This window comes from Manis pentadactyla, chromosome 15 (genome assembly GCF_030020395.1).
Source record: "Manis pentadactyla isolate mManPen7 chromosome 15, mManPen7.hap1, whole genome shotgun sequence".
NCBI classification, from domain to species: domain Eukaryota; kingdom Metazoa; phylum Chordata; class Mammalia; order Pholidota; family Manidae; genus Manis; species Manis pentadactyla.
In genome coordinates this window covers 5477838-5502113 of record NC_080033.1, presented here as the reverse complement: position 1 = coordinate 5502113, position 24276 = coordinate 5477838, and the positions used below count along the sequence as shown (strand labels likewise).

Here is a 24276-nt window from a genome sequence, read left to right as displayed (position 1 = left end):
GCCAGGGGAACGCTCACAGAGGCTGACCTTGGCTCATGGAGCTGGCTTTGCTCACAGGCTTGGAAAGTCACAAACTCCTTGGAATTAATGTCTGCTTCCCACCCTCCTCCTGAGGGTGGCTCTTAAATGGCTGACAGGTACAGGAGGAGGAAATCCCCATCGCCCTTGCCCCAGATTCCCAGGCACAGCTTGCCTGCCCAGTTTCCCCGATGAGAGTGGCTGAAGCTCCCTCTGTGGGACTTTGCCTGGAGCTGCCCCCTTCTTTGGCATCTTCCTCTGCCCTGCTCCCCCGCGTCCTGTTCTCCCCTGGGAGCCTCACTGTGCACCTGAGGCCTCATGCCAGGATCTGCTCCGGGGTCACCTGGGCTTCATCAACTCTGCCATCACAGTCACCCCTGGGGCAGCATTTCAGAGGCAAAGGCAAGAAAGGGTAGACAGATTTTGGAGATCAGCCCCTGATTAGACATACACTTTGCAGATAGATCTTCTCTCCCATTCAATAGGCTGCCTTTTCACTCTGTTGAGGGTTTTCCTTGCAAAGCAGAATATTTTTAGTTTGAGTCCCTCTTGTCTGTTTTTATGTTCATTGCCTGTGCTGTCAATGTCACTCATGAAATGCGTTGCCAAGACTGATGTCATTTAGTTACTAGCGTTTCCCCCCCCACCGCCATCTTCTTGCAGGGTTTTTACCTATAGTCAACAGTAATGTATTGCACACTTAAAATCTGTTAAGAGGATCTCATGTTAAGTATTCTTAACACAATAAAAATTTATTTTGAATTACAACTGACACGTAAAAGCCCAAAATAGACTGTAATACATTAAACCCATCCCAGACCCTACCCTCAGCAAGCTTACTGATATCTGTAGCTATATTTATACATTTCACAACCTTTCTTTATATGACATATATGCATACACACATGTAGTATAAAGACAGAGAAAATTAACCAGGAAGAATCAAATCTCTAAAGGCTAAACTTGCAGCCTGTCTACTGCAGAAGCATAAAGGAACATGATTCCTTCTCTCAAAGGAAAGTTTGTGGGAAAACAGTCTGGCGGCTCCTTTGGCATTACTCTTAAAGGGTCAGAGCACGCCTCAAAAAATCAGAATCTCCCTTCATAACCACCTCCTAGGGATGTGACATCCATGAAAATATCTAAAGGCGTGTGTGGTTATTTCTATTTGGGGACCGCTCCTTGGGAGGAATGTGTTCCATGCACTTCCTGCAGTGAGAGGTTGTGAGGAGCAGAAAGACTGTAGACACAGATAAATACGGGTTTGGATGTGACCTCTCCTCACTACTTCTCTGGCACTGGGGCCCAGATATTACAGTGTTTGTCTAAAGCACCTAGCCTGGTTCCTGGTACAGAGCAGCACTCCCTGAAGCTTATTTTCTCCCTGTCCACCGTACTCTCTCTTTCAAGGATTCAGGCTTAAGGAATATTAACTAACTGAATAGAGAGGCTGAGAAACAGTCCAATGGAAGGGACTTTTGGAGACAGATGCTTGGTAAGCTCTTTGAAGGCAGAGGCTCACTCTGTTAAGTATTCAGTAGGGTGTCAAGCCTGCTGGAGTTACCCATAAGCATTTAAATAATAGTTGCCTAAGAACTGGACTTTGGTCTCAGTTTCTTTGGAGAGGCCGCCACCTGGTGGACAGCTTTCAAAACAGCACACCTCTGAAACCCGTATGTTCCTAGGGCCATTTAAACCGTGGCAATTTTATCTACTACCATTTATTGTTCCTGGGAGCCCACACAAGCAACGATGAGTTCCCAAAGACGCGGAAAGGGCAATTTAGAAGGCAAATAGCAACTTCTAGGGTACTAAAAAGATCAATGCGTTTTCTTGCTCTGAATCCTTCACCTAGAGACTCCACCTTGTCATGTAATGGCCCTCAGAATTACAAGTGAAAATTAGCACCTGAAATCCTCAGACTTCAAAGCACATTAATCATCTCAAAAGCAGCCCTAAACTAATCCAAGTGATGAGGAAGAGACAAAGGCCACACTGAGTTCTCTTGGTCCATTAGTAGCTGGCCTGGTCAGCAGGAAACCCTAGAGCTCTGCTCTCTGCTGCTCTGAAATGTACCACCGCCTGAGCATTCTGAGATCTAAGATAAAAAATCAGTTTTCATGGAAACACACTTGCAACATTCACTGATTCTCCAAATGGCAGATACATTGGTGACACAGAGCAGAAAGGAAATTCTAAATGGAGGCAGGGCAGGGGGAGTCCTAGGTTCCCATTAAATGAATCTATGATAAAATGGAAAGAGGATAGCTTTAAAGGCCAGATGACTCTGGATACAAGTCCCAACTGTGTAATCTTGGACCAAATATTCAGCCTTTCTGATTTCCCCACATCTGTAAAATAAATTGATAAATGTTCCTTTCTCTAACCCCCGCATGGCCACGTGAGTTACGGTTGCCACCTCCCCGCCACCAGGACAGGGACAGCCATCAGCAGGGCTGATGTTCGTAGGTAAACCACATCATGCGTTCGAGCAAACTTTTGGGTTTCGTTTATGACTACATGTCATGATGCCCTGCCTTACTCAGATCATCACCCCCATTTCACCAACTGGTTGTTTTCACAATGAGTCCATGGAAGTCTAAGGTCAAAGAAGCACTTATTAAATGATGCCCACAAGTTTCCTGCACAGAATTTTCAATCAAAGCCAATAATGTAAGGAAAGTGCTGTCCGCTTCCATCAGTTCATTTCTGCCTCGGCTTCCTGAAAGATCCCAGGTAGCGATTGTGATCAGCTCCACTTGGGGGAAACCTGCAAACCTTTTCAGCTCATTGGCCCAGGAAAGGCAAAAAGGGACTTGAGTAGAGCTCGTGTGATGTGGGCCGACCTTTGCCTTCCGCCTCCCTAAGCAGTTATTTCCTGCACGGAAAGGAGAAGCTGGAAGGATAATATCTATGTCGGTGGCAAAGGCCCTCACCTTGGTGTTAGGTAAAAGCAAATTGGGTTGGGAGGCTAGGGACACTGAGACAATCATTATAATGTCCTCCCATCCCACGAGCAGAGCGCACACCACGACCCTTTCCCTGGCTGATCCCAAGGGTCTTTCCTCATTTCTAGAGATGGTCAAAGATGCCAACAAACTCTTTTCCTGCCATATTGGAAAGCTGGAACCAGTTTCACAGTTGAGATCCCCTTGCTGAAGTCTGATTAGGTTCTTTGTATTATCCTTGAACAGAATCCTGAGGGAGGGCTGGCAGTGGGAACCAAGCCCAGCCGGCTACCGGAGAGGAGCATCAGTGGTGAAAATCCGCAGGGCACATGAAAAACCTCACGAGAGCCCTACAACTAGGTCTGCGAATCCCTTGCACAAGTGGCTTCACTTGGCCTCGGTTTCTTATACTACAAAATGGGGGTGATATTCCTCACAGCAAAATCCTGTAATGAAAAGTGAGATTACACACTTCATTTCTGCAAGTTCATAAAAATGCACATAGAAAATGAGCTCTGAAAAGTGCTCACTATAGTGCCCGACACAACAGGTGCTCCAAAAAAATGGCATTTTGTCTTTATGATTACCTGGAGAGGAAATTTGGGGAAGGCAGCTCAGCATAACCATTTCACACATCTGGTAAGATCACACATCTGGTCAGGCCAGGGTTTGGATGGGGCCTGACGCTCAGTTGTAAATCCAAAGCTCATGCCCTCTTCTCTGGAGCAGGGACCCCAAAACTTTGGTGGGCATCAGAATCTCTCAGGAGGCTGGTTAAAAGTGAACGTTCCAGGGCCTCATCCCTGATTCTGATCCAGCAGGCCCGAGTGGACCCCGGATTCTAATGTAAGCAGTCTTTAGAACTTATCCCATAATTCCTCTCAATGTAAAGCACTATGCACATATTAGCTATTAGTAGTAGTAGTAGTAATAGTGTCCCTGTTACCATTAGTTTTTACCATATAACAAAGGTTAGAAGGAAGGTGAAAGTTCAACACAGCTTGTTCAGAGATTAAGAGGAAAGACGGTCAGGCAGGTACACACACACACATCCACACATACGTCAAAAGAAACTTTCATCCTACTCACTCCAAATGGTGATAGACAGTCAGTGTACTAAAACTCCGTGGACCTAATAAATGGAAAGTTAAAGTATGTCTGGTGAGTCCATAATTTTGACCATAAAAACTGTTTAATCTCTCAAAGAGTCTCTGGACTTTAGGGAGGTTATTTTGATAACATTTGAAAGATTGGGGAAGTGACATTCATTCATTCATTCATTCAATCATCAAACATGTGCTGCTGATCTATTTTGTGTTAGGCACTGGGATAAGTGTGAGGGATTCAAAACCAACAAGACTAGAAGCAGCACAAAGCCCTAGAACTTGTCTGCCCTGTTGGGAGAAACAGACAAACGTAAGTAAATCAAATATCCCAGCATATGACAAATGCTATGAAAGAAAAAAATCTGGGTGCTAGGACAAAACTATCGGGGGTCGGGGAGTGTCGGCTAGAATGCTCTTTCTGAAGAACAGACATGGAAGCAGTGTGAGGTGCTCGGCTGTGTGGGAGCCAGACGGGGGACCGGCAAGTGTGGGAGCCAGATGGGGGACCGGCAAGCAGGCCCCGAGGTGGGAAGGAGCTTGGGGGGCTCGGGCAAGGGAAAGCAGCCCTGGGTTCTGTCTGTGCAGGCCAGGCAGAGAGTGACGTGGGGCAAGGCTGGAGAGGGCAGGGGTTCCCACAAGGCCCCAGGGGCCCTGGTCAGGGGTCTGAGTTTTATTCTACGTAGGCTGGGACAGCCACTGGAAGCTTTTGAGTGGGAGAAAACATGATCAGGTCTGCCTCCTAAAAGAACCAGGCTGGCCACCGGGTGGGGAATGGACTGAAGCGACCAGAGCAGAGGCAGGAGCCCCATGGAGAGCTCACAGGGAGAGAAGGCAACATGGGGGCAGGCGTGCCGGGCTCGGCCCAGTCTCTGCCCTGCCCTCCTGGTTACATGTGCACCACTGCCCTCAAGGCCACCCGACATAAAGCACCTGTTGGCAGTGACAGACCACGAGTCTGAAGACCTTGTTTCCCCCTGCCTTCTCCAGGCCAGGCTGACTGCAGGACAGCCTCTGCCCCCTGCAGCTCTTGGACCTACTGAACACAGTTCCATTGAGAGGGAGAAAGAGCTTCCAGGGCCACTCCCATCGCAGGCTCTGCCTCCCACTCAGGCCAGGGCCACCTGGGTAACTAGCCCAGTTGCTCTCAGGGCACAGGAAGGGGGGTGGTGACTGTAACAGGGCTTCTGGAAATGTCTGAGACATCTGTGGCTGTCTCATGGGGATGATAGGTGCCACTGGCATCTACTGGGTCAGGCCAGAGATACTGCTGAACACCCTGTAAGATACAGGACAGTCCTCTCAACAAAGAATGGTCTGGACCCAAATGGCGACAGCGCCCGGGCTGAGCAACTCTAGGTGAGCAGCTCATCCAAGCATCATTTCTTCTCCTAAACAGCCAGTGTCTCCCAGAGCAGTTCCTGAAGGGGTAGGATAAGGAAGGATTCAAATCCTTGTAAACAGGACAGGGGAAAGGAAAATGGCCAGCATTTACTGATATCCTGCTGCATGCAGGTCACGGCACTTTATATGCAACTCATTTCCTATTTGTGTGGTGCTTCAAAAAATTTTTTATACAACAGATGTATAACAGATGGGTGTTTTATTACTCCCATAGGAGAGATGGGAAAACAACTGAGATTCCCTCTGGACAAAGCAACCTTTCAAAAATCACAGAGCTGGGATTCGAACCCAGAGCTCATGGACGCCAGGCACGGGGCACTTCTCTGAATTCCAGAAAACCTCCCAGGTCAGCCGGAAGGGAAGCAGAGCAGCCAAGACTGATTGCAGGCGTCTGCTGTCATGCCTGGGAAATGTAAATGATTTAGATATACAGGGTTCATCATGATATAATTAGAATAATTTAGATATACAGGTATATTATCATCCTGTCTGGTTTCACAGGCCTCCCAGATGGAACTCCACACCTCCCCTGCCCTCCACGCTCTACACCCACCCCACGCCCCACAGCCCGCACCCCTTCAGGCTCTTGCTGTTCCAGGGGCAGAACCTCCTTCTCCACCAGAAGCCAGTCCTTTCATGAGGCTAAAGGTGAAAGGAACGAATATCATTTGACAACCAAGTTCCTCAAACAAAGAAATGCCATTATAGGCTGCGTAAAAGATACAGAGGCAACACTCAACCAGCATGTCCTGATTTGATGCCTACTGTGTGCAAGGCTCCATGGTAAGAATAGTGAGTGTAAGAAACAGTCTTCAGGCCTCTGTCACTCAGTATAAAATGCTTTAGTCAGCACATATTTTAGCCAAGCTGAATGCAAGGCTTTGAGGCACCAGGACAGATGGAGCAGGATGATCCCTGAGCTCCACGGGCCAATGATCTACAAGTGTTAATTTCTAAGTGAAAGTGCTACTGAAGATCATGCTGAAAGCAGCCCTGAGTCAGGGGAAGAACAGACACTGTCCTATGTTTGATGATTGAATGAGTGAGTATAAAAAAGAATGACTACCATTCAAAAGGGCAGCTAAAGTGCTGGGAAAAGGGAGGCATAGAAGTGAGGGGAAGACAGCCCGCAAGAGAGAAACCGGGAAATGTTTAGTGGCAGATTGGCCCTTAATCTTAACAAAATACAAGATGTATGGGTATGAAAGACCTGCATCTTGGGAGAGAGTGAGTCAGAGTTCTGGGAAAATGCCTTCTCGGGCTGGAAGGAGTAATCTTCCCAGAGGTGAGAGCCTTCTGGACAGAGGGAGAGACGGGATGCAGCAAGGATTGGTCGAGTGCCACAGGGGAGACTGTGTATTTGGAGCCCTTCACCTATTACCCTCCTTAGAGTCACAAGAACTATGAGGTAGGTGCTTTGATGGACCCAGTTAACAGATGAGAAAGCTGGGCACCCACCTACCATCCCAGCAGGTAAGCAGTGAGGCCCAGGTGGGATCATACGCCCTTTGGCTCAGAGTAGGTGACTGAAAACTACAGTGCATGGGCCAAATCTGGCATGTCACCTGTTTTTATCAGTAAAGTGTTACTGGAAAAAAGACATGTCCGTTTGCTTGCATATTGTCCATGGCTGCTCCTGGGCTATGACAGCAGAGCTCAGTGGTGTGACAGAGACCATATGGTCTGCAAAGCCCAGAATATTTATGATCTAGCCCTTTACAGAAAAGTCTACTGACTATGGCTCCATAGTTCACTCTCTTGGCTTGGGTGGCCCGGCAAGTCCCGGGCTGGCAGCACTGGATGGAGCCCTCTGCCTGGGGGACACTGTCAGCCCCTCCCTCCTCTGAGGGGGCAGAACTCAAGGGTCTTCTCAGGACATACAAAGCCCTGAAAGAAAGCACATCCCTGAGTGCTCGAATTCCCGTGGCATCTCCACTATTTATATTGCAAACACCACAAGCACTCATTTTTCATGCTATTTCAGCTGAAAACAGCCATGGCAGGACCACAGTCTGGAGATCAGGGATGGTGGGGGAGAGCGTGTCTGTGTGGCCCGGCTCAGCCGCCCGCGCCCCAGGTTGCCTGTCCCAGGTGCACTGGGCCCAGGCCAGGCTTTCTTCTGGGATCGTGGGCCTGAGGAATGAGGGGAAGCCGGGAGGGCAGAAGGTACTCGGCTGGGAACATTGCCTCCTCTGATCTAGGAAAGCATGAAAACCCAAGCTGGCATTCACATACTCACCTTGTTCGACAGCCTAACATGGGTCATTAATTGAAATAAAATGAAACAAAATGGAATCCCGATGTTAGCATATATTCACTCGCATGAAATCCAGAGACAGATCACCAGATGCAAATGCATCAGAATATTAGCAGTAGTTCTTTAAGGGGTATGGGGTTACGTCGTCCTGTCTCTATCTCAATCACTTGGTTTGGGTTTATTTTTCCTTCATAGCACTTAGATGAAGAAAAAGATTTCTAAAAAAAGGCAGGTAACATCATAACTTAGAATTGTTTTGCGTTTCTCCTAGTAAGAATGTTAACTCCATGACAGGCGGTCTTTGCTGTTCACTGTTACATTCCCGGTGCCTGGAACACAGCAGGGAGCATAGTAAGTGTTCCATTAATGGTTGTTGATTGAATAAGTGATTATATTTTTACATATGTCAGATGATCCACAAGGAATACAATTATTGTTTTAATTTTTTTTAAAAGCACATTACCTAGAAATATGTACCAAGTATTTATTGACTACCTACTATGTGTCCACACCATTTTCCCTTTACCCCAGGAAGCCTTGCATGGAAGAAAATTCATCACAAATATTTAACTAATGGCTCATGAATATCCCAGGCCACGCAAATTGTGCAAACCACCCCCACCACGGTTACCACCTACTTTGAGAATAATATATAAAAACAATTGAGTAACTACTCGTCTTTAAGAGCTTAAACATTCCTATGAGGCCATCTTCACAAACCGTGAGTGTCTGGAATGCATTTTCCTGGGAGATAATAAAACTGAGCTGCAACCAAAGTGCAAAGGGGAACTCAAAGTGGTTTTGGAGAAAGTTATCGCAAGTCATCGTGAGGCCAGCAACTGGTGTGAGTGAACAAGTCAGCATGTGTGAAACTTCCCAGCACAAAGCCTGGCACCCCACACACCTCATCCCACTAGCCACCTTCGAGCCCCAAATGCTGGAGATCAAAGTCCAAGCACAGAGGAGCTGGAGAGCATTGGGAAGGTAACTACAGAGCCTCTGGGGGCTCTGAACGTTAATGCACACTTAGTATTAAGCATGAGATGTTCAGGCAGATCTTGACTCATGTTTTCCCCCTTTCACAAACATGGTAATGAAACCTTTATTTTAAAGTCCACTTATTAATGTTGAGTAAGAAAGGACACCCAGAGAGTAGCCAAGATTGCCAAATAATGGCTGGCCTGACCGCACTGCTCAAGTCTGACTTTCCAGGGAAACAACACTGGGGCTCGGTTATAATAATAAAGCCTAAGGCTCGGTGGGTTAACTGGCCCACTCTGGGCCTTCATTTCAAAGATGCCTATGACAGCTACACCTTATCTATACCACATCTGCCAGTTGGTATATTGTAGGAGGAAGTCAAGGGCAGCTGGGAAAAAGAAAAAGACCTTCAAAAAGTAAAATGAGCATTTTTAAGATGATACCACCCTCCACCAGCCATCTCTCAGAACTAAAGGAAACAGACCTATACCATACTGAGCATTGATTGGAGCAACCCTTCCAACCCTGGGAGAATAAAAAAAAGGCCAAATCAAAATAGCAGCCAATGAAATGGATGCCACACTGTTTAAGAAAGATTGCTGAATGCTGGAGTTTTTTAGACATTATCTATTCATTCAAAAATGAGTGTGAATCACCTAGTGTGTGGCAGGCCTAGGTGCTAGGAAGAAAAGACCAGCTCTGCCCTTCACGTCAAGTATGATTAACTCCTAGAAACATGTTGAGATTTGCTAATGGCCTCCTATGAGCCAAGTTTTATGCTATGTGCTTCTTAAATGGCATTCATGCATCCCGTGTTTACAAAGCCCCATGCATGTGTAATAAGTACACTGTTCTAGGCATGAGAATCACACGGAACAGACAAAACCCCATCCTCACGCATCTGACTGCCGGTCAGTGTGTCGCTGCCCTGCAGACATTATTCCAGGAGAAGGAATGAGAGAAGACGTGACCCATTCAGGGTCACACACCAGTGTGACCTTCAGGCCTTCCTCCCCGCCTCAGGCGCCTGCAGGGGCCCGCTGGCTGAGCACAGTGGGACGGGTTTATTCCGTGATGGCAACTTGTGCTTGTTCTTGCTTCTACACAGACACCTGGTTATTAAACCCACAATTATATTGTCTGCATCTGCCAAAATAATAATAATAGTAATAATAATAACAATAATTCTCCATCTCATTTTTCCCCAAATGCATAGTCCTTTTCAGGCTAATTTCTCTTTCATCAGACAGAGTCAGAGTTAACGAATGCTTCACTTGCCTTTTAACATTGTTGTGAGAAATATTCAGGGTGATCATAATGAAGAATGGCGACCGGCCCTCACCACCTCCCTACTGAGGACACAGGGGGTCGGGGTGGGGGCACGGAGTGGGGAGTAGGAGGCCTGAGTCTCAGGGCAATTGCATCTCACCCTCGGCTTACTTTCTGCACGGTGACCATCGGCTAAGTGCCATCGGAACTTCCGATCCTTCAACGGCAGCCAGAGGTCTGGATGCTATGTCAAATCTCCCACTATCTTGATATTGGCAAGTGATTTTTAGGAACAATTTAAGTGTGTATACCAACATTTTGCTGGCTAAACAATACACATTTTGGTGTTAAATCTGTTGCAAGTCTCTGCATTATTCCAAGTGTTCTTTCCCGCAAATACTGTGCATGTTGAACAATATTTTAATATCTTGACTTGGAGCACTTATCAATGGGCTTTCCCTTTCCACGTTTATAGACATGCCATAAAACCAACTATAGACAGAGGAAAAAATGTGCTTATGTCTAATAGCATTAGATTCCAAGTACCAAATATAAGACGTTGACAACAAATGCAATAAAAGTTTAGAGAAGAAAAGAGGATTCCAGAATATTCAATCCTTGCATCACTGTCATGGGGGAGAGGAGACTCTTCCTTGGAGTGGAAAGGACGGGTCTAGTTTGGACAGGCCAAAAAGTGGCAGAAAGGCAGACCAGGAAGAGATGGAGCAGGAGCGAAAGCCCAGGATGAACATGAGCAGGTAAAGGTTAAGGGAACGTAAATCCAAGAGCACTGAGAGAGGAGAAGGGGTGACCGGAAGGGGTAGAAGGTGAGGGAAGAAAGTGTCTCCAGGCAACGGAGGCCGAGTACCAAAGGGCAGCGGCCTCCGGCCACCTCTGGAGATCAGGGTAGGGAGGAGACTGCGCCCTGGAGGGCAGGGTGGTTGCTCTCAGTCTCCTGACGTCTGCCACACGTGACACGGTGCTTGGTAAGCAGACAGCTCCCAGTGGTGATTTTAAGGATGAAATGAAGGCATATACATATATGAAGGCAAATTTCATACATATGAAAGCATTCTGACCGATACAAAGTGTGCACGACGTCAAGGGATTATTAATATTGATGAGGAGACAGTTTTCAGTGGAAACTTACAGAGGACTCTGGAGAGAAGAAATTGAGGGTCTCTGGCAGTCGTTGATACTGTTGTCAGAGTTCAGCAGGCGTTTCCCTCTCTAAACAATGGGGGGAAACTTATTCCACTGGTTTCTGATCCAATTGGAGATATTGGGCCAAAAGTGGAAGGGCAACAGAGGCTAGCATGGGGCCCTTTTTGGGGTCTCAGAGTAAAGAGACACACCCTACCCTTCCCCCAAAGTCTCCCCTAAGTAAAAAATGCAATAGCTTTTAATATAAGAAAGCAGTAACTATTATATTCATCAAAAGCTATGGTTCACTTCCAATCACATGACAAGCTTTGGAACTGGACAGAACTGGGTTCAAGGCCCAGCTCGGCCAGTTACCAGCTCTGCCACCTTGGACAACTTACTGAGCTTCTCTGAGCCTCTTCCTAAAGGGACGAGGCAGTGTCAGCCATGTCCATCTCGTGTGGCTTGATGACACGAAGATGGACAGTGACCACTAATTGCCCTCATGTAAATAGCAAATCGGACACAAAATGACCTCATTTCAAGGAGACATCAAAAGCCAAAGAGCTGATTCTGTTGAGTTGAAAATCCCACAAAGATGTCATCCAGGAGTGAACTGGTTCGTGATACTCATCTCTCTTCTGACTCCTCCGGAGCTGCGGCTGCCTTCCTTCTGGGTGTTTCTCTCAGCTGGGTCATCCACAGGTGCTGATTACCCACAGCTGTCCCAGCCACACATGAAAGACCCAGGCACTCCCCAGTGACCTGCCGGCACAAGGTAGTCATTCATCATGTGCTGGAAGCTCAGCCCAGATGCACCATGGAAGGTTAGCCCTTGGTTTTTACTGTGTTGGAATCAGCTTTCCCTGTCCATAGCTGTTTGCTCAGTCCAAAGCTTTGCACTGCTGACAAATGTTTGAGTCTTGGCCTTTTCTTTTTACTGACTTTTAGATACTTGCATTGTTAATCTTTAATTTTCACTGGAAACTTCAGTGGGCAATGAAAGCAAAAGGCTGCCTTCTGCAATGTGCCTCAAGTCCTGCTGGACTGTTGCCTCCAGAAGGGGTCTAGATGTGATGGGCTGCATTGGGGGAAGAAGTGACATTATCCAGTCCATGCAAAAATTGAAACTGTTATTTTTGGCACTTGCTACCGGCCACACCTGCCAAGGCATTTGGCCCAGCATTGAGCATAATGTCAGCATTTAGTAACGAGCAGGGGTTATTATTATCATTGAATTTATTCTGTTACAGTTATTTCCATGACCTGTATGTTCCAGAAAGAAAAAAGAATACATTGAAGACAGAAAGTAACTTCAAAGTAAAAAACTTTGAAAATAACTGTACAGAAATAACAGCAATAAAAGCAATATGAAGTGTCACTCTTATAGCCCAAGCCTCAGAGTGCTGAAACATGGGTATGGTACAAATTTGTTACTTTCCTTACTGATGTCACATATGAATGGGGACAAAGGAGTGGCATAACTTCTGTGAAAAAAAAAGAACTGTTTCTTCCAGATTTCTTTTAAGTAATTTCCTACATCAGCACCATCAGGTACAACAATCTGTGACCTTGGCAAAGTTGCAAAACTTAGCAGAAAGCTGATTGCTAAACTACATTGAGTTTTTAATAATGTGGATATAACAAATTTATTTAAGATTAATCATACCATATTCCATGGTCTATACATGCCAGGCTTTACACAGCTACTCCCTTACTTTTTCTTATTAGAGTTGTCTTAGATTTAATATTGATAATTCAAAGGATACTTTTGAGAGTAACAATATACACTCCCAATATGTACATGGAAATTGGGAACGCTAGCTGTTCTCTTAATTTTTTAGTCTTGCATATAGTCTGAGAGTTTTGTATATCATCTAAGACTATCCATCTATGAGAGTCAGCATTGTTCCAATTCATGCACAAGTAGGCCATTTAGATAGAATTGTTCTATCCTTATTACATCCTACCACACTTCTGATTTCTAGTCTGTTAGCTTTTAATCACTAACAATGCTTCTTATGCTGCATAGAAATCTGAGCAAGGATGGAAGTTCAAGAAGGAAGGACGGCAGCCTGGGAACGATGCTACAGAGCGTGCACAGGTGGACAAGGGTCCTGGTGAGGCAGCCTGACAGCAAAAACAAGTGGCTTGATCCTCCATCCTGTGGGGCTGCCAGCAGCCCTACTCTCTACAACACTTCTCTTCACTTTCCACAGGTCACAGGGGAACATTTCATTCTCCCCATATACCACTTGGTGCTTTTCAAAGTGTCATCACGTCCATTACCTTATCTGATCATCACAATGACCCTGGCTGGGGGACAAGTCTCAGAGAGAATATGACAGTGTTCACATTTTACACATGGACCCAAACGTGTTAACTTGTCTGGGGTGACATGACTATCCCACAGAAGCCCTAAAATGAGAACTCAGGTCTCACAGCTTCCAAGACCAGAGGTCTTTTTAGGGGACTCCATTTCCTTCCACTCCTCAAGGACAAAGTAGGGCAGCTCTCTGGATTGATGAACAACCAATAAATAACACCAGAAGGTTGTGTATCCTGCCTAAATGAAAAACTAAGGATTTCTGGTCCAGATAAGATGGGAGAAACACACCACACCCTGCCTCTCCCATTGGCGATAGCGAGAAAACAGGGACATAATGCATGAAGCAGCCCTTTGAGGACTCTGAAAAGTAAATGCTGGGCACACACACTGGGGAAGAAGGTCAGAACTTGAAGTACAGCTGAACCGGTGGTGGGTTTCCCACGGTTTTCCCCTCCCGTATACCTTGGCTTGAACTCAGCCCTCTAGACCTGCCGTGGGCACCAGAGCAGAGCAGACAAAGCTGCAGGAGAAGCCACCTCCTTCTGGCCCGAGGCCCTGAAAAGTGAACTTCTAACTCAGAAAGAGCATGGAAATTTCCCATTTTGTTTTCTCTTTCTTTTCTCTGTATTCTCACATCCAATATCAATGTTGTAAGGGTGGCGCCACTGACCAGTAACAGGAGCCCACAGAGCCAAAACTCCGGGGGAGAAGAATGCTTCTGTCAATTTGATGGCGTCACAAACCCAAGAGAGTGGAGAGAACCTTCATTTTTCTCTGATTCTCCTACCACTGCCCTTTGACACAGACGACCGAAGTGACTAATCCTCAGTTTTCTAGTCAGAGGACCAAAAGGAGGACCATACGTGTGTTTATGAACTCACACTCACCCCCCGACAGGGCAGGTACCATCTGATCCTCTTCAGCGTGCCAGGGATCAATGAACACACCACCTGCCTGGCCCAGATTGACCACTAGGTGGCGCACAGGCAGGGCAGATCCCAATGGCAGCCCTGACAAGGCTTGAAGACGGAAGAACACTAGAATCCCGGCCCACAGAATGTGCGATAGGACTTGGGCCTGACCACAAACAGGTCAACTGACCACTAAATGAAAAACATCAACACTCGCCAAGGATTTTAGAAAAGACCTGGAGTCTCTCAACATAACATTAAGAAGGTTTCAGGATACCATCCCAAATTACTTAGCATGTTAAAAAATCAGCAAAATCTGAACTCAAATGGGAAAAAAAAAACATTGACAGACACCAACACTGAGCTAATACAAATGTTGAAATTGTCTGAAAAAGGCTTTTTAAAAGCTAGTATAAAAATGCTTGAACAAGCAACTATAAGCACTTTGAAACCAAGGGAAATATAGGAAGCCTCAGCAAAGAAATAAGAGATGCAAAGAAGAATCAAGTAATTTTAGAACTTAAAAGCACAACTGAAATAAAGATTCATTGGATAAACTTACTAGCAGAATGAAGGTGGCAGGAGAAAGATTCAGTGAACTTAAGGATAGAGCAACAGAAATTATCCAATCTGATAATGGAGAAAAAGATTGAAAAAAAATTGAAACAGGGCATCTGTGACCTATGTAGATTGACAAAAGTTTTAACATTCATGTGACCAGAATCCCAGAAAAAAAAAAAAAAGAGAAAAGTATAGTACTGGAAAATATTTAAAAGAATAATGGTTGAAAACGTCCCAAATTTGGTGAAAGACACAACTTGCAGATTCAAGAGGCAGAGTAAATTCCAAAAAGTATAAGTCAAAATAAATCTACACCAAGACCTAGCAGAATCAAACCGTTAAGAACTAAAGACAAAGAATAAATGAATTATCTAGAAAAGAAAAAAACTGAAATGACTTCAGATTTCTAATTAGAAACCACAGAACCATAGAGAAGTGGCAAAATATCTTTAAGGTTTTGAAATTGGAGAATTATCAATACAAATTCCATATCCAGCAAAAATAGCCTTCAGAAATAAAGGTGAAATAAAGACATTCTCAGATGAAGAAAAATTACAAAAAATCGTTTAGAACAGACCTGCTCTAACCAAGTTGCTAAAGGAATTTCTTCAGAGACAAGGGAAATGATATCCAATAGAAATTTGGAATACCTGTAATGAAAAATGATCAAAGGAAAGAATAAATATAATAGGCCATTCTTCTCTTGAGTCCCTTAAAGTACATTTGAAGGTTGAAAGAAAAACTAAAACATTGTCTCCTGGGGTTTTCAATACATGTAGATGGTAAAATGTTGATTTTTAGTAGATAGTCGAAAGCTAAATATGTATGTAGTACATATTAGAACTCCTAAAAACTTGACAAAGACAAAAGAGATAAGAGGCTTAAAAAAGAGTGGGGGAAAAAAGGTACATAATTTATTTTAAATGTTCAAATAACCCAAAAGTAAGCAGGAAAGGGAAAACACACGGTGGAAACGAGACAGACATGGTCCTTACTTCCATGACAACCAAAGAAGCGGATAAGTATCTGCATTTTATGATAAAACGCCTGCAGGAAAATGGGAAGCAGACACTCTGACGCAGACTAACAATAACGGTCAGGAAAGGCCTCTGGGAGGAGGCGAGCTTTCATTTACGAGTAAGAACAGATCTAGGGGGCGGGGCATCCCAGGAAGACCCCAAACAGGAAGCGGATTGGGTGTTAGGGGAGCAAAGACCTCGGGGGGCTGGAGCAGTGGGCAAGGAGAACGCGTGATGAAACAGAGAAGAGAGAGAGACGCTGTGCGAGGTTAGCGGCCACAGTCACCAGGCTGCGTTTCATTCCAAGCGCAGCGAGAAGCTGCTCGGGTGCAGTGCTGGAGAAGCAGAGCTCTGCTGAAGTTTTTTGAGGCGCCTCCGTGTTGTATTCCTCAGCAGCTGCAGCCCTTCGCATGTGCATCCACAGTGCACAAGGGCTCCAATTGGTCCGAATCCTCACCGGTGCTTGTCTTCTGTTTTGTTTTGACAAACATGAGTCCTCTTATATGAGGCGTCTAACGTAGACAAACTCATAGAAGCAAAGAGCAGAACGGGGCTCTTTAAAGCTTCAGTAATGCAAGGTGACCAAGTTCTAGAGGTCTATTGTTCAACACTGCGCCTGTGGCTGAGCATATTCTACTACTGTGTAAATCTGTCAAAGGTAGTTCTCATGTTAAGTGCTCTTATCACAATACAATAAAAAAAATTTCAGTGAAAAAAAAAGAAATGAATATTAGAATTCATCCAAAAAAGGACAGGGAAGGGTTCCTCGGGAGAACCCCACCTACCCCAACCCAGGTGGGAGACTCCTGGGCAGAGCACACACGCCCCCCAGGGTTGGGCTGAGGATAACACAGCAGAATGAACAAGGAGCCCCCAGGCAAGAGCCAGCATCTCCTTCCTCTGACAGCTGAGTGGTCAGCTTCCCTGGGCAGAAATGTGGACAAATCCGGATTACATCGAACAGTCAGGGGCCTTATCTGAAAGGTGACAGCCAAAGCTTGATCTTTGGCCTGCGGGGAGAATTAAAAGGTGTTTATGTTTCAGAAGTAATCAGAGTCAGACATCTCAAAATTAAAATTCTTTGTCAGCCTATCAATATTTATGAATGTGTAAAATTTCCGACAGCCCCATTCCACAATGTCCATGCATCGCAGGTTGAGAGATGTCTGACCTTGGGGACAGATAGCATCTCTCTTTGCCAGCACATTTCTCACTTCACTCCGCAGAGCAAAGTTTACTTAAAACTATGACCCATCATTTGGGTAGGTTACCTATATTCACTTCCCCACTGAAGCCACCAGAGAAAGATTTCTTTACTTAAAACACACCTGGCAGAGCTGAAAAACTCAACTATGGTTCCCTATACACAATCAACTCCAAAAAGCCACGGGTCAATGAATGATGACTGTTGGATGCTACCGCCAATCTAGTTTGAAACAAAGGCAAGATTTGACTTCAGAATAAAAGGTTCCTAGTCGTAGTTTTGACATTAGCGCAATGTGTGAACTTGGTCAGGTCATTTTTACCTTCAGTGGCTTCAATTTTATTATCTGCAAAACAGTCATGGTGTGTAGACATGTGTATTGTGGGTGTGGGTGTGTGCATGAGTGAGAGAGTGTATGTGTGTGTGTGTGTGTAAAGATCAGGTTATCTAGAAGCAAAGCCTGAGACAGGGTGTCAGAGGCATGGGATTAACTGAGGGGTTCTCTTTGAGACACACTGGTCAGGGAGGAGAAGCAAGTGAGAAAAGGGGAAAGTGTTGAACAAGAATCCGGTCCAGGGAAAATCTAGCCTTAGCCTGACTCATGACCAAAGAATAAACAGAACAGGAATACAACACACAGATTTGTATGTCAGAATAGTCCCCACCTTGAGACAAGAGGGTCAGTGTTTTTTTTTAAAACCCCTTATTAGGCACTGGGCTGTATCCACGAGGGAAACAGTGATTTCTCCTGGGTAAAGAGGCCATTCTTAGGTGGTGATAATTCTGGGGAGGAGGCCAGCCATGAGCCATTAGCAATGAAATCCACAGCAGTTGGCGGGGATGGACACACAGAGCCCAGAAAGGAGAGCTGGACAAGTCACCAACCTGTATGTTGCATACATATGAATGAGAGCACACTGCACACATATGGATGGAGTGAATGAAGGCGTGTGCGCACACAGACCCAGACACACCGGGGGAAGCTGGTAAGCGGGTGGGTAGAGAAAGAGGGAGGGTGACTTCTACTCTCTCTGTTGGCCTGTGATGTTATTATGAGAACAAAGTGAGATAATACTTGAGGAAATAGAAACTCGTGCCTCATGCTTTCCTGTGGAGGTGAGTGATGCCCCCAACCACCTCAGATTGTTTCATCATCCATGTGATAGCTCGTTAAAGCTGTGGTTATGTGTTATGTGGTGGCTATTTTCTCTGTGCGGAGGATCACATTGCTAGCAACTCCCAGTTAATTAGATCCCATAACAACCTTGAAACCTCAGGGCTCCATCAAAAAAGGCATGATTCAGCTTGGATTTAAAGGAAACAAGAAGAATGCATAGCTGCTGCACTGAAGGAATCTAACATTGAAGAGAGAAAAAGCATGAAAATGGGGGCTGGGGGTGTCCCAGGCTATGAGCCAAATGCCCTGATAGCAGCTGGGCTCAGCAAAGAGTGCTCAACTATCTTTAGCCTCTATTTGGGTATACTGATTTCCGGAACAATATCCTCTAATTATGGTGTCTAGGATTCTATCCTGCCCCCCACCCTTCCTCTAGCAGAAGCAGTCTTGCCCCACTGTCCAGCACCTCTCCCCAGGTGCTCCTCAAACCAGACAACACTTCTTAGCTGTCTAAATACGCCGTCCTGGAACTGGCTTTAGCTTCAACATCCATCGGAGTATCCTGCTCGTGGCAAAGGGCAGTCCTTGCGTCCTCCCCTCTGCAGGCTGCCCTGTGGCTTTCTGGCGCCAGCTGACATCCAGCACAAAGCACTGGTACCACTTTTGCTGTTGTTTTCAGAACAACACTGCAAAGCACAATTCCATCTCAGTGGCTCATGGAGTGGGAAAACGAAGTTTATAGCCTATTCTGGTAACCCATGGCTACGTAACAAGTCACTCCAAAACTGAGTGGCTTGAAACGGCTCCTGTAGTCTTTCTCAGGATTCTGTGGGTTGGCTTGGCTTGGCTAGGGTGGTGGTTCTGCTGGTCTTTCATGCCTTTGCTGATGGCCGTTGGGGCTGGTGACATCTGGAAACTCAACTGGGATGCTGGCTGACGTCTTAGAGCATCTCCCAAGTAACAACATGCAATGGGGAGGAAAGACATCAGCAGGCTAAGGAGAGGGAAGGGAATGGAAAGATACGAATACCTGTGTCTCATTTTTTGAAACAATGAAAACCAAGCCGCAAAGCCCAAGCACCTGCCGAGCTGCCTTTTGCCTCCTTCCTTTCCACCACTTCTCTTTCCATGACCTTATCAGCCAAGGTCGTGGGGTGAAAACTGAGCCAGAAATGATAGGAATCAGTGAACCACCTTCAGGCCCCACCTTTGACACACAGTTAACGTCTAAATGCACAAACCCACACACTGTGCCACAGTGGGAGTGAAGGAACAAGTTTATGGAGACGCTTTCCTGAGAATGGTAATTTTCTATCTGAGAACCCGAGTCCTCCCAGGAGCCCCTAATGTTTCCCGGAAGACTCACTGCTGCTCTGCAGTGTCTCCTGTCCTGGGTCTCCAGCCCTGAAAGAGGTCTTGGAATACTCCAAGTCCAATTACCTTTCCCAAAGGGAGTGCTAAAAGGGCTAAAGTAATGAGAAATGATTACACATTTCTGAATCTTCATGGCAAAGGGGGCCCACAGGTGATAAGACAACCACAGATTTTCTTGCCGGATATGGCGTGTCTTGCTCGCCTGCCCTATCTAAAATAGCGAGCTAATCACCTTCTGCTCAAATTTAATTTTCTCTGTGCATTTCTACCTGTCTGATAGTATCTTTTTTAGTTCATTGTCTGTCTCTCCGTGAAGGCAAAGACTTTATCTTGCTCAATGTATACCCCCTTAATTAGCACCTGGTACACAGTAGGCACTCATTAAATACCTGCTGGATGAATTAACATTAATTCAAATCCAATGAAGTATAAGGCACTGTAATATTTGCTCTGTGCAGTTGTGCTATGCAACATGAGAAGTTATCCTTCACTATATTGCAATGCACATTAATAACTCTAATGCTCAGGAAAACTACAAGGGCATTCAGAGCACAAAAAAATATCGAGAGAGCACAGAAAAAAATCAGGAAGACTTCATGGATTTAAGCACTATCACGTGATTAACAGAGGTGTGATTCAAACAAAATGCAAGCACCCCATGGGCTTGTTGTGACTCAGGTACTGTGTGAAATGCCCATCATTTGAGAATCAGACTTCCTGACTCTGTGACCTTGGATTATTAACTTGTACTTTGTGGAACTTGGCTTCTTCCTCTATAAAATAAACATCTCCGCCTAGATAATCACTATGATGCCTTTCCATGCAACTAAGGGGACAGTGAAGGAAGGAGCAGGTTTTGGGCACTAATTCCTCAGTCAGCGGAGGCATGCGTAACAAAGTGGCATCAGATTAATAAAGGTTAAAACACCCATAACCAAACTGTCTGCTATCAAGACCTAACCTACCAAGGTTGTACTCCATGGAGTTAACTGTAATAAAGAGAAAATTGGAAACCAACTGGAAATTTTTTGGAATTACTCATTTTAAACTAATTCAGACTTAAAGAAAAATTGCAAAAACTGACTTTCCATATACCTCACCCAATTTCTCCTAATATTTTAATAGTCTCTTTCTCCTTAGTGCTTTAAAATGTAACTGGATTGTATCTAGTTATAGGTCTTTATTCTTTCACCCTGCTTTTTACCTGGTGTCTTTACTCAGCACTAGAAAATGGTTTTCTATTACTTCTTTGATCACTTCCTCTTTCCTTGGTCTCTGCTCTCTCTTTGGGGAACTCCCAGCCACTGGGAGATCATCACATGCTTTACTCAGGGGAACTAACACCCAGACCAAATCTCTATAAAGGTCTTTCAGTGCTCACCCTGATTCCTGCTCCTCCTCCAACCCCTTCTTCCTCTGTAACCTAGTGAGCCCAAGCCAGGGATGTCGCTGACGCTCCAGGGAAGAACAAGTCCCAAATTTAACCCGACTGTTACTGTCTTGTCTTAGGTGTGCTCTGGGCCCCTTCCTCCAACTCTCCTTTGATAGGTAAATGATAAACTTATGGTACATCTGTGTCATGGAATATTACACAGCACAGAAAAGGAATAAACTACTGATGCCAGAAACCAATCAGAGATCTCAGGGAATTACGCTAAGCAGAAAATCCCCAGCCATGTGTACATACTGTATGATTCCATGACAAAATTACAGACATAGAGAACAGATAAGCAGATGCCAGGGATGGAGGGGGTAGCATGACATGGGTGTGATTACAAAAGGTAGCACAAGGAAGATCTTTGTGATAATGTATACACCTGCGTCTTGATTGTGGTAGTCGTTACCTGAAGATACACACATGATAAAGCTAGACATCTACATACAAACTCAGAATACATGTAAAACTGGTGAAGTCTGAATAAACTCTGTGGATTAGACCAATGTCAATTTCCTGGCTTTGACGTTGTGCTAGTTATGCAAGATGTTACCCCTGGAGGACACTGGGTGAGGGGTAACTCCTTTCTCTGATCCTGTATGGAATCTCCCTGAACATTGTTTTTTTATTTGCAACTTCCCACGAATATAATTATTTCAAAACAACAAAAAAAATTTTTAAGTGGGGCCACTGTGATTCCACCTTCATTCCCACCTCTAGATATTCATGACCCACTGAGAGCAGCCTCTGTCATTCTTAGGCAAATGGGGTTTCATTCCTTGTATAATCATTTCAATGGGATTTCTGGAGGCAGAGGAAAGGAAGTCTTGTGCTCAAGCGTGTACAGACAGCAACACTGACTTGGAAACCATGCATATATCTTTTGAATTAAGAGAAACATGAGGGGTCAAAAAGTGGAGCTTCAATCAAAAGCCCAGCTTAAAAAGAACAATATTTAAAGAAAGTAGCCTACATTTAGGACCATGTTAGGGAGAGAAAGTAACCTCCTTTTAGAAACCCTTAGGGATTTAAGCCTTACCCTTGAAATGAGATGGCACATCAGAAATGTGTTGGGCATTGTTGGATCCTGTTAACTGAGCATTTGTAAAATTGCCCTTCAGAATTGCATCCTTAACTTTTGTTGAAGATCTTTCCTAGGAAATGTCCGTATCAAAATGGCAATGAAACTTCTTTTAAAGACATTTTCCCATCACTTACTTAACGTCTCCCCTAAAGTGTATCTATTTATTACTTCTAGTGCAGTGGCTCTCAAAGTGTGGTCCCAGTCCAACAGTGTCAGTATCACCTGGAAATCTGTTAGAAATAAAAATTTCCAGGTCACAGTGATTCAAAAACTCTGCAGATGGGACTCAGATATCACTTTAATAGGCCCTCCAGGAATTTCCAATGTGTGCTAGAATTTGAAAACTATTACTTTAGAATATAATGATGGGTTATTTATTGTTAGATTTGGTTGCAATAAGAAAGTACTTTTTATGACCTAAAAATACAAGAAAAACTATGTAGTTGTGGAGTAAATCCCTAATAAAATTGTGTTTTTTCTAACTTTCTGCTACTGGGAACCTTATATATCATAAATTCCACTTTTTCATTTTGCTTTTGCTGCTAGGACACTCAGAGCCAAGATGGAAGATCAGTCACAGGAAATATATTAATCCATGGAGTTATATAGAATCCTTTCTCAATTTCCTTTCCTTTCCTTACCCCAACTTCTTATTTTAATTTTATTGGATTTTGTTCTTTTGTGGAAAGTAGAAAGTTATAAGTACAGTCAATAAATAAAAGAATCCTTAACAACAGTGGCACTGTGTTCTTATATACTGCCACATGTTCTGCTCTGAGTATGAAATACAGATTGTGCAGATCAAGTAGATGTTACCAGATATTACATTGTTTCAAAAATAGATGACAGAAGAGGAAAATCCAGATACTGTCTAGAAAAGAAAAATCTTCATGTGTAACTCCCAGGGATAATCTTATGAAATAGAATTATTGCCTTTTTGTTTAAATGTAACAAAAGGGATTTAGACTAGATTTATTATGTTAGCCTATTAGCCACTATTGTTCTTTTGGATTCTTGCCTTTGGGTGATGTTTTATTGTCGAGAATTGTTTTCTGTTTCCATCATCTTGAAACAAACAATGTGTATTTCAATTGTCTTATTTTCCCCCAGCCAACACACCAAAACAATTCCCATTTGAAAAAGTCCTTCTAAAATTTTATATATAACTAACAAAACACCAGAAGGTTTAACAATTCCCATGAATGCATTATATTTTGGGCCTTATCTGTGACCCATTCTAACATGTCTTTGAAAAAGATATGGTTAAATAAATGCTCAAATAAAACTTGAGGTGAACAACCACACTAACAATTAATAAATGTTTCTTGAGTGACACTTAAACTGACTCTTTTCTTTTTTAGAAGTTTGAACTTTGGAAGACAGAGAAAAAGTGCAAGACATATGCTCTGAAGACTGAAAACCAACTTGCATAGACTGTTATGTTTCTACTGGACAACACTGTTCTAGATCTCACAGCTCTGGACCCCATTATTCTACTTCCCTTCAAATCTGCCTAATTCTTCTTTGGAGACCCGGCACAATCATTTTCTAGAGGCTGGTCCCAACCAGAGCCCCGACGCCTGGCCAGATCTGGTTCTAAATCGGGCAACTACACAGAACCTTGGGGCTGCTGCCGACCTGCTCCAAATGGTCCCACCTGTTAGAATCCCCTGCTGCCCCACCTGCAGCGGCGCAGAGCCTCTGGGCAGCGCACCCCAACACTCCGGGTTCTGAGAATTCTGCCGGCGCACACCCTATGTATTAGTTTCCTGTGCTGCCACAAGAAATCACCATAAACTTAGTGGCATAAAACAACACAGATTTATTATCTTACCATCTGGAGGTCGGATGATTGGCGACAGACTCACCTGGCTACGATCAAGATGTTGGGGGGATGCGGGGGGTGCTGTCCTTCTTCCTTGGGACTCTGTTGCCTCGCCTTTTCAGCTTCTGGAGGCCACCTGCACTTCCTGGCTCTCGCCCCCTTCATCTGCAAGGCCAGAGCGGCTGGTTGAGTCTCTCCACAGCATGTCCCTCTAAACTGACTCTTCTTCACCTGCTTCCACTTTTAAAGACCCTTGTGATTATACTGGACCTCCATACATGCCTTGTCTTGCCA

General features: G+C 44.6%; 1 long non-coding RNA gene across 2 annotated transcripts in view; it reads right to left on the bottom strand.

Moving 5' to 3' along the window:
- LOC130680922 (uncharacterized) overlaps positions 1-24276 on the bottom strand; it is a 28548-nt gene that overhangs the window by 2893 nt on the left and 1379 nt on the right. Inside the window, exons 2-3 of one of the 2 annotated variants that reach the window (XR_008993956.1) lie at positions 24026-24147; positions 5701-5876 (exon numbers count right to left, since the gene is read on the bottom strand). This is a non-coding gene — a long non-coding RNA (uncharacterized LOC130680922). Of the gene's footprint in view, positions 1-5700; positions 5877-24025; positions 24148-24276 lie in introns of those variants that run through there. The other variant, XR_008993957.1, reaches the window with a different exon arrangement.